The sequence below is a fragment of the Calypte anna genome, chromosome 1, assembly GCF_003957555.1.
Source record: "Calypte anna isolate BGI_N300 chromosome 1, bCalAnn1_v1.p, whole genome shotgun sequence".
Taxonomy (NCBI): domain Eukaryota; kingdom Metazoa; phylum Chordata; class Aves; order Apodiformes; family Trochilidae; genus Calypte; species Calypte anna.
The window spans coordinates 46,120,237-46,130,658 of NC_044244.1; positions in this window are offsets into that span (position 1 = coordinate 46,120,237).

The window sequence follows — 10,422 nt, forward strand, 5'->3', positions numbered from 1 at the left end:
TGAGAAGTAAATCAGAAGCAAGACTCGTAGTTCACAGAACTTTTTTGAAAAGATCATAAACTCACGAAAATTTAGAAAGGTCAACTTTAAAGCAGCCTTTTCTCGTTGCCCTCTTGCGGTCATGTTGTATATTGCATGATCATTTTATCTGATCTAAAATTTTCTAGAGTAAATCATTGGTGAAATGCAACCCTTAGAGTTCAGGTTTTGTGGGGGATTTTCTTCCAGTGCCCTGAACTTTCTTGGAATTATCTTAAATTATACATAGAAATATTTTTTTTTACTTTGGTTCTACTACTTGGTTTGTTGTTTTTTCACAGGTTTTTGTGGTTTTTGTTGTTGTTTGCTTTTTATGACTTGAACATGCAGTTATTTCATTTCTTTTCCAATTAGACTAGAAATTATTCGAGTAGGTGCAACACTTGTGTGACAGTTTTTATAGCAAGTAGCATATCAAGGCTATAATAGTGATGATACTCACTTCAGATACTGATGATATCACTTTGGATACTATAACATAAAGAAGAAAATGATACTGATAAAATGTGGTTTTAATTAGGCCATAAAGAAGAGAAAATAAGGGGGAAGGATATATTTCAGTTATGGCAGGAATTCTATATAACAAACTAATACTACCAGCAAAGAATCAGTACATACAACTAGAATAAAAACTATTGGAGGAAAATTAACACACTGAACTGACAGCTTCTTCTCCTAATCATTAGCTTTCAATGGCAATTGTAGCAATATTTTTTACATTTAAAAAAAAAAAAGAAATAAATTAAAAACATAAAAACTGTTCAAGTAGATGTAACAGGGAGGGAAAAAAAATTAAAAAAAAGGTCAGATTTTGGGTATACCAACCTTGACACTGTCCTTTTAAAGAACCCCCCAGGCAGCTTTAACTTTTGCGACCAGCACTCAAGCAGCCGCTCACCCTAGGGCCCAGTCAGCTTGGCAGGGTGACAGAGATGCCAGAGGTCAGCATTTCACACAAATGAACAATTTCTCAAGCATTCAGCTCCCTCTTTCTCTCTCTTCACCTGTCTTTTAAAGTTTAAACTGAGACTATCATCAGTACTGTGCACAATGCAATGAAAATTCCTCTCCCTGTTAAGCCTTATGACAAGGGATACTCTTCCTTAAAATTTTAAAGTAAGAGACAACAGAAGCCACAGAAGGGCTCATCTTTCACCCTTCTATACAAGCTTCTTTTTCTTATTTAGTTTCCCCTGCAATCAACCCCCCATTACCTCTCAAAAGTTACCCAGTATGTGAAAATCTTGCTCTTCTCCCAGAGCTTTCCAAATGCATGCATGTGATAGGGCCAAGAGGGAGCAATACTTAAGAAAATTCACTCTTTGGAATAATACATTTCTTTCTGACTTGAATGCAACTGAGTAAGAATAACAAGTTTTTCACTTTACATGCAAAATATTTTGGGGTGGATGATCTAGTGATCTCCCAGTGGTCTGGTTCAAGAAACCACCATTCAGAACTTGCAGTGAGGTCAAAAAAAACACCTGACTATGTTAAAACTCTCTCTTTTTAGAGAGTCCTATTCAAAGCACTAGGCAATATGCTCAAATATAGTAAACTCAAAGGGATTCAGGTTAAGTGATCACAGATCTACAAACTATAAGCAAAGACTTGATTCTTTAGTCCTTAAAAGTGAAAATCAAGAATTTCTGCTGTTAATCAGTTGAATGGTCTGAACAGGCATAGAAACTCAGTTATCTATAACCAAATTCTCTTGACAGTTTTCAGAATGTGGCTGTGTGATTCTGCTACAAGCTCACTGTAGAAGTAAGTTAGAAAGGAAAAAGCAAATGGAAGCCTAGACAAGAAACTTTCATTGGCTTTGCTGTGCTGCGACACAGCCACCCAGTTTCTGCACTCCCAATATCCAGAACTGAGGCCAGATTTCTCTGGGGTAGGCTGGGGTTCTGCTTTAATTCAATGTGTAATTTTTAGAGGAGGAAAAAAAAAAAAAAGACACTGAGAAACAATCTCTTAAAATAACTGTTTAGCAAGATTTGATTAATAGATTACATAAATTGGATTTCAAAGGCTAAGACAACAGTAAAAGTTAAGTGCAGAATTAAATAACTGCTTTACAGGATTTAGGTTGGCCCTTAGATAATTCTGTGGGTCCTGAAGGCACATGCTGATGTGTGCCATTCCAAAATTCTGCACAGAAGTGCAGCACCTGGGGTGGTGGTGGGGGGCTTTAGGTGGAGAAAATGATGGACGTACCATGAGACTTGAATGTATGAAAAGGAAGATTTAAGAAATCCTGAGCTTCTGACTGTCCTAGCTGTTCTAGTCTCAGTGTCATTTAGAAGATCAGGTAACTAAAATGTTATCATATGCAGGATTAAGAATAATATACTGTACTTTCATTGCACAAAGTCCTAGTTTGCCTTTTCCAGTCAGAGGACTATAACTGAGTATGCTAGAGCCCAGCACTGGATACACATTTATTTAGAGATACATGAATTGAAGAAGCATTTGGTGTCCCTTTTAGCTAACAAGCTATCCTTAGAAACCTACTGAGGTACCAGATAATGAAGAAAACTGTTCTGAATTTTTTTTTTTTTTGGCTTTTTGTTTCTTTTATTCAAGCATTTTTTTTCTTTGCATTGCTCTTTATCTCATCTGAAGTTATAAGCTCCAATGAACTGCTGAAGTTCAGTTACCATATTTCTCACTCCCATTTTGTTAAACTCTTTTGTTGGACGAGTGAAATATTCAGCCAAAGCAAGAGATGTTCTCTTGCAGGTAGACACAGATTATTGGCAGAGAACTCTAATGCTCAAAACAAAGATCCTTTATGGAAATACGCTTTGCATTCTTTTTCTCTCTTTTTTAAATGACATGTTTTAGAAAGTTTGCAGAAATACTAGTGGGGTTTCAGGCCCTCCTTGTTCCTCCATTTGCCAGAAGGCAAGAGCTTGTGAACCATACACATCCCTGAGGGCTGAATTTCAGCTTGAATTCCCTGGGAGCGTGGCCTGATGTGGATGTTGCTTCAGTGAATTCAATTTTCCAGGGTATTAAGAGCTGAGAAAGTAAAATAGATGACAGGCACTGAGGATGAAATTCTAACTCCACTGGAGGTTAATGGGGCTTTCTGCCATAACTTCAGGTAGGCCAGGATTTCTCCCAAGCTTCAGGGAGCAGAACAGAAAAATGTTATACAAGATTTAAACCTTTATTGTTTAAGGCTGAGTTTGGTGGTAAAATGTGAAAAATTATGCTGAATTTGATTGTAAAGCCCTTCAAAAAGTATGGAAGGAAATCACCATATAAAGGTGGCATTAGGGTTAGTCCACTGCAATGTGTAAACAACTCAAGACTATTTCTAAATATTGCTGTTTTAAGGATATTAAGTCTTGGAAGGGGTTAGATAAAAATAAGCCTTCTGATCTAGCTACATACTTTCATACTCCTTTCAGGTTGAAAGGCACTTGAGCAATGCTAGTTAGTCCTAATCCTTAACTGTCCCAGTTTGTCCCATTCTGAACATAGCTTTCCTCCACAGACATAGCTCCACAGCAGAAGGAAAACAGTTTTTCTAGTTTGTATATAATGTAATGAACAAGCCTCATCACAATGACCTCCCACAGTCAAATATTTTAAAAAAAATAATAATAATAAAAAAAAATTCCCAACACAGAGGCCAGAGAATAGAGATCCAGCATTCTGTGCTTTGTCATGGTCAGGTCTCATGAGATTTGGAGTATATCCATTTTCATCTCATCTTCCTGATGGCTTACCTCCCTCTCTCCTTATAGCTGAGGAAGACTTTTCATAAGGATTTGGATAAAAAAATCTCTGAAAATTTGTCTCTAGATCTACCTTAGATACCAGATATAGTGTTGTATCTAAGGGGATACTTCTTACTTGTTCCCTGTCTCTGTTTCAGGGACGTGCTATACAAGAGTGAAATATAATGGTGGTCTCAAACCTCACTGCAGATTTTAGGGTGTTAATGTAAGAAGAAAAGACATATCTAAACTGATTTAGTGTGAGGTCAATCACAAAGTTATTGGGAGTGCATTTTGTCACTTACTAAGGAACCATCAACTGTTAAAACATTCTGACAACTAGAAATGCATTTTTGATGTAAAAGAGGTTTCAGAGAGAAAAATGAAAAGTAGAAGAAAACTGCCTTTAATTCCAATTCACATATAATTTCACCAGTCTGAATATTTTACCTTGATGTCAGGACTATGAAAACACATTAACTTTTAGGCCATCCCAATACTTTCAGTTGTAAGGAAGAAAAGAAATTAAGAAAGAAAATGAGTAATAAAATAGCAGGCAAAGCTGTGTGACAATGAAGAAAAAAAATCAGGAGCAAAGGAAAGAACAACAAATAAGTTGAGAAGCAAAAGAGAGAAAGTCATCAGAGAGGGCAGCAGAGTATGGAAAAAGAAATAAGCAGAGGAAGGAAGGCATTATCTAAAGCAGAAGTGCAGTGGAGGTAGAAAAATATTTAAACAGAGCAGAGAGATGTCACAGAAATAGAAAACAAAGTTGTAGAGAAAAAAAAAAGTGATAAATTATGACAATGGGATATAAAAAAAAGGAAAGTGAAGCAGCTGAAGCAGACAGAGAATAGAAAAAAGACATCACTTTAATCTCTGAAAATAAATTTAATTCTTGTCAAGAAGTGGATTGGGATTTATGTTTAGTTGACTAAACTCTCAGGGAATTTAGAAAAAAAATTAATCTAACACCTCCTCAAAACCACAGACTATCACAGGTTCTGGATAACATTACAAGCTGCCTTTTCATGCCTTTAGGGTTTCTCTGGGCTGGTTAGATTTCTCTCTTCTGCCTTATTGCTTCAGCATATTTGCCAACTTTACCTTCCCAGCTGCTTCCTGCATCTTCCTTCCTTTATATATTTTATTTGCTATTTTTTCGCCATGATTTAAAAGGACAACTATAATGAGTGCTTGTTTCTAACCAACAGCAACTAAATGAAAGTTGACAGTGTATCTACAAAACTGTAGAACAATTCTAAGGAAAAGAAAATATGTCAAGAAGAAACAAAAAGCCAAGAAGTCAATGCAATTCACTATTTTGTTTTTTATACTGCCAACTCTGGGCAAACATCTTCATCCAAACAGTAAGTATTAAAAGGTTCTCATGGGCAAAAATGTTAAAAATCTTATGCTGTGGAGTGTGTAAATGAACAACCCGGGTAGCTTAAAGTAAAAGTGATTTTGTGGGGTTTGGCTTTTATTTTTTTAAATGCTTTTCCTCAGCTATGCTTTTTTTCCCCATCAAAAGTCAATCAGCAATCATGAAGAAACGTTCAACTCCACTACCAGGTCTGGAAAACCAGGTTCCCTTTCAGCATTAAAATACTTGGCTGTAATGTAAAAGTCTTAAAGCCATGACTGCAATGCTTTTGAGAGTGGATTTGGTTCTATTGTTCCAACACCATTTAATTTGAACTCCAGCATTTCATAACATAAAATAAATAGAAATTGAAGTTCAGCAAGCTGCTTTGGCAAAGCATGCCCTTAACAAGAACTCTTCCCATTCCATTCTTTGATGCTAAGAAAGGAAAGCAAGCCACACTTGGAGCGTGATGAAGCACTTCAAGAATTAATGCCATGCATATGAATGTGTGAAAATGTTATTCATTAGAGCTCCTGATTAGCAACCATCTTGCTGAAAAGATCTAAAAGACTTTGTCACAGTTGGGATTTTGAGTTAACCAATGCTACACCAGCTCATGCACTGTACTAAAGTAGCTTTAAACATCACATTGCATTTAGTAGATTATGGGGCAGATTTAAGGGCAGAGGAGTAACTATGACAGATTTTCTTTCCTCCTTGTATAAAACTCTGATTGTGGTGGCTCACACTGGAACTTCATACACACCTGTTATGCATTAGTGCAGCTAAAATAGATGTATTCATATGTGAAAAAACCTTTATGAGTAAGAAGCAGGCTTTATGTCCTGCTTTACTCACTAGGCCCAGATCTGCAATTGCAGTAAGACTTAACTAGGTTATGAGCATAGTTGAACTTGCACCATTCTCATGGTGAACATCCCTGAATAGAGATAAATATGGATTTTTCAGCTCAGCCTCTGTTCTCTGTTCAAGTTCTTAATCTTTCAAAACCAGAACCTTCTGTGAGAGTATAAAAATCCCTAGAGCAATTTTTCCAGCAGAAATTTTTCACACCTCTGTGATGGGTTTTCTGGTCAAAAGCAGAGAAAGCACCCCTGCTGGTGATTGTACTGAGCTGGAATGGGAGCCAGCAATGCAGTTTTTATTCTCAGGGACTTGAAAAAAGCAAACAAGAAAACAAAAGAATTTCAACTTAGTGTAGAAAAATGCTTCTGAACACTTTCACATGAGGCAAGCATTTTCTGAAAAGGAAACCAGAAAAAGAGTGCAGCCCTGATCACTGAACTGAGGGTTAAACAGGAGAAAACTCAGGCAAGTGAAAAATTACAAGCATGATCCGTAAAATATTCTGACAGCCAGACCCAAAGTAAACCTCACTACTCAATGTCCAAGAAGAGAGTCCAACTGTGCAACTTGGGCTGCTCAAATTGCCTGACAGGGATTATTCAAAGACCAGTTTTTCCCACAAAGAAAATGGGAATGCAGCACCCACTCAGGCTCATTTCTGCTTGTGCTGCTGAAGTTGTCCAGCTGACCCCCAGGTGGCCTCTGAGCTAACACTTCTTAAAATGTAAGCTTCAAAAATATTGCAGTTTTCTAGCTATAACATACCAGTGAACCATCAAAGCAACAGACAAAAGGAACTGCAGAGCATGAAAACCAATCATTGCTTAAGCTTAACTTAGAGCAGAGGAGGAGGAGGTCCTTAAACACCAGGGGTTACAGATTTTGAATTCAAGCAAACAAGATTGTTCATAGAGCTTTAATAACTACATCTTTACAGCCTATGATTTCCACATAAAGAGGGGTTATCTCTGCAGTGTAACTTGTGAAAATCTAAACTATTGTAAGCTGCTCTCAGTGGTTATCTGTAGAAACAAATGCCACCTAAGTAGCTGAGCACCAGACCAGGTATACCCTCCTCTCTCCAGGTTCACCTAATCTTAAACAAATTTCTGCTTGCACTTGCCACATGCAAGAATTTCAAAATTACCACTTTCCAAGTCTGGATGAACATAAGACCTACACAAGAAGATGTGCTCTGTAAAATGAGTTATTCCATTAGTGCAATTCTTTTGAGTCTCACTGATCTCTAACAATAAGTGTGTTTACATATACTTAAACTGCATGTAGGCTAGATCTGGCATAGATTTTTAAAATCTTGGTTAAAAGAACTCACTTGGAACTAACCGGCTTCCTATTATTTAGTAAAACTTAATGCGTATGAGATGTAAAAGGATACAGAGTGACCACAGCCACTGTAGAATAAAACAGGCTTTCTATGACAGAATAATCGCTTTTTAAGAAATAAGGAGGGAATAAGCTCAGCAATGCACCTTAGGGCACACCATCCCTGCAGTTAACAGTAAGGCCAACAGACTAGACACTTTCCTAAAAGTATGCACATTTCTCAGCTCTTTGCTGAATAGAGGTGAGCTAGTCCCTATTCCAGCAATGCATTACAGAGAAAAAGTATCTTTTAGCATGCCCAGTAACATGAATGACAGCAGCAATGAATGTTGAGCTGCAGCCAAATTCTGTCTCTAAGTGAGATAAAACCAGATCCAGGAGGCTAATAAGATAAGGATCAGTGCACTGTATACATCTACTCATTTATCAGAGCACCATTTTAAGTACAGACAAAATGAGGCTACATGTAAAAAGCAAAGCAGAGGGGGGGAAAGCCCTCCTTAGACACTATTTATGTTTCAGAAATTTTGTGAGAACATTGAGTAGTTATTGTCATGGTCAATAATAATTTTCTGTAGGTGCTGACAAGCATAAGATTGTGTTAAAGCCAAACTATTAACTGCCTTTCATACCACAGAATCACAGAATGGTTTGGGTTGAAAGGGATCTTAATGATCACCTAGTTCCAACCCCCATCCATGGACAGGGATAACTCACAAGAGAGCAGGTTGCTTAAGGCCCCATCCAACCTGGCCTTGAATACTTCCAGGGATGAGAACAACCTCCCTGGGCAACCTCCCCAGTATCTCTACACCCTCAGAGTAAAGAATGTCTTCCTAATGTCTAACCTACATCTGCCCTCTTCCTTTTGTCCTATCACCACACGCCCTTGGGAAAAGTCCATCCCAGCTTTCTTGTAGGTTTCCTTCATGTACCGAAAGGGGGTTATGAGTTCTCCCCAGAGCCTTCTCTTCTCCAGGCTGAACAACCCCAACTCAGTCTGGTTTTTTTAGGAGGGCTCCAGCCCTCTGGTCGCCTTTGTCACCCTCTTCTGGAGTTTCTCTAAAAGCTCCACATCCTTCTTGTGCTGGGGCCTCTAGAACTGGACATGGGACTCCAAGTGGGGTCTTCTCAGAGCAGAGTCGAGGGGAAAAATCACCTCCCTTGACCTGCTGGCCACACTTCTTTTGATGTAGCCTGGGATATGAGTTTCACGTGGGCCCATCTTTCACTCAAGTCCTCTTCTACAATAGAGTGGTTTCACAACAGCTGCAAAAAAGCAAGTTTATAATTGCAAATAGGACATTTTTGAGTCACATATTTACATATCCCATGTTTTTGCAGTAACCCCTTAAGGCAGCATCTATTGTCAATGCTAAATATATTTAAATGTAAATTGAGTAACAGAAAGGAAAATTACAACAAGTTAATTAAACTTGCAACAACATTTCATTGGAAAATATTGTGAATACCCCTAAGGAAAATTCAGAGTTCATAATAATCTAAAGGAATTGATCAAATAGGTAAAGAAATATTTGAACTTGGAAGCAATATTGTATCTGCAATTTATAATTGTAAAATCATGTGCTTAATGGGATAAAAAAACCCCAAACCAACCAACCAATCAAACCTCAGGGACTCAGCCTGTTTTATCTCTGGCTGAAGAACTGAGCTACTGGGAAGCATGATGACAGAACTTCAGTCTTTTGCTTAAGGTGACTGAAATCCTGACTGGATGTAAGCTAACACAGGTCTTTGCCCTTTTCATCTCACTTAGCCTTCACCCTCCTGTTTGTTGCTAGCTGACTCACAAGTCTATTCTCTATCTCCCATCTGGAGCATTGGGCATATGTGCACTCTAGAGATAGAAATACCACCTTATGAATACTCTGTTCACCATATGAATGAATACAAGGATTTTCACACCTTTAGTGTGAGAATGAGAGTCCTTTCCTCACGTAGGAATAGTCTGGAAAACCACATCTGTGAAAGATGTACAGGATGACAAATGATTACTACAACACAGAGCATGTTATTCTTACAATAGTGCCAAATTAAATCCTCTGTGAAGAATAAGTCACTGTTACCAGGGGAACAGCTTTGATAAACTAAAGTCTGTCCTATGGCTCTGACTTGAAAAACCCCTTTAGAACCAGTTTTCATAACTGGAATTTTTAAATGAAATTTGGCCATATCTATGCGTCAAGTTTTGTATATCCTTCAGGCGGGTTTTGAAAACCTATGACTATCATAAGGATCCTCATACCTCCTGTTTGCATAGGGAAAATCAGTTCATACCTCATGTTTCTGCTGACACTGTTAAAAACAACAGACAAGCACAGTGATGATAGTAGCATGAACACTCATCTGCAAACAGTCAGCATGAAAGCTTTGAAGTTCAGTTAACAGAAATCTTCACAGTTGTGGTGCCTAGCTAATTAGTTGTGCCTAATTCATTATATAGAGATAGCAGCTTTCTGAAAAATAATAAATATCAGGGATTTTCATTTTTGTTTGTTAGTTTCAATACAGCTGGAAAGAGATTTCAGGGTTTTCACAGCTAGTGAGAGCATAAATTGGCTTTGGCATCTGAAGAAAAAACAAAGTATATTTTAGGAAGATAGCAAGAAGATTCTTTGAAGTAAATTCATTTTCATGCTAAATAATGAAACGTTGGTATAAAAACTATTTAAAATGTTTTTTACTTAACAGACATTTAGCATTTATAACAAAAGAGCCAGGTTGGCAACCCAAGATCTGAAGTGCTTTGTACTTTCTAAAGAAGCTTGGTTTGAACAATATATGCATCTATTGGTCATATGTCAATATATCATGAATGTTAACAATAAAATTCAACCCAGTGATGAGAAGTATCTCTTTTTGGAAAGATGGTAGTTTTCTCTCTTTTCAGTTTCTGGCATCTCTTTACTGAGATACCACTGCAACAAACTTTGAATTCAACTGTACCTTAGCATACGATACGAAAAGGATTAAGCCTCCTGGCTCATTTTACTTATGGCTAAAAAACACCCCTCTTGGCAGTGTTATATTACCTTCAGAAAAAGACAAATC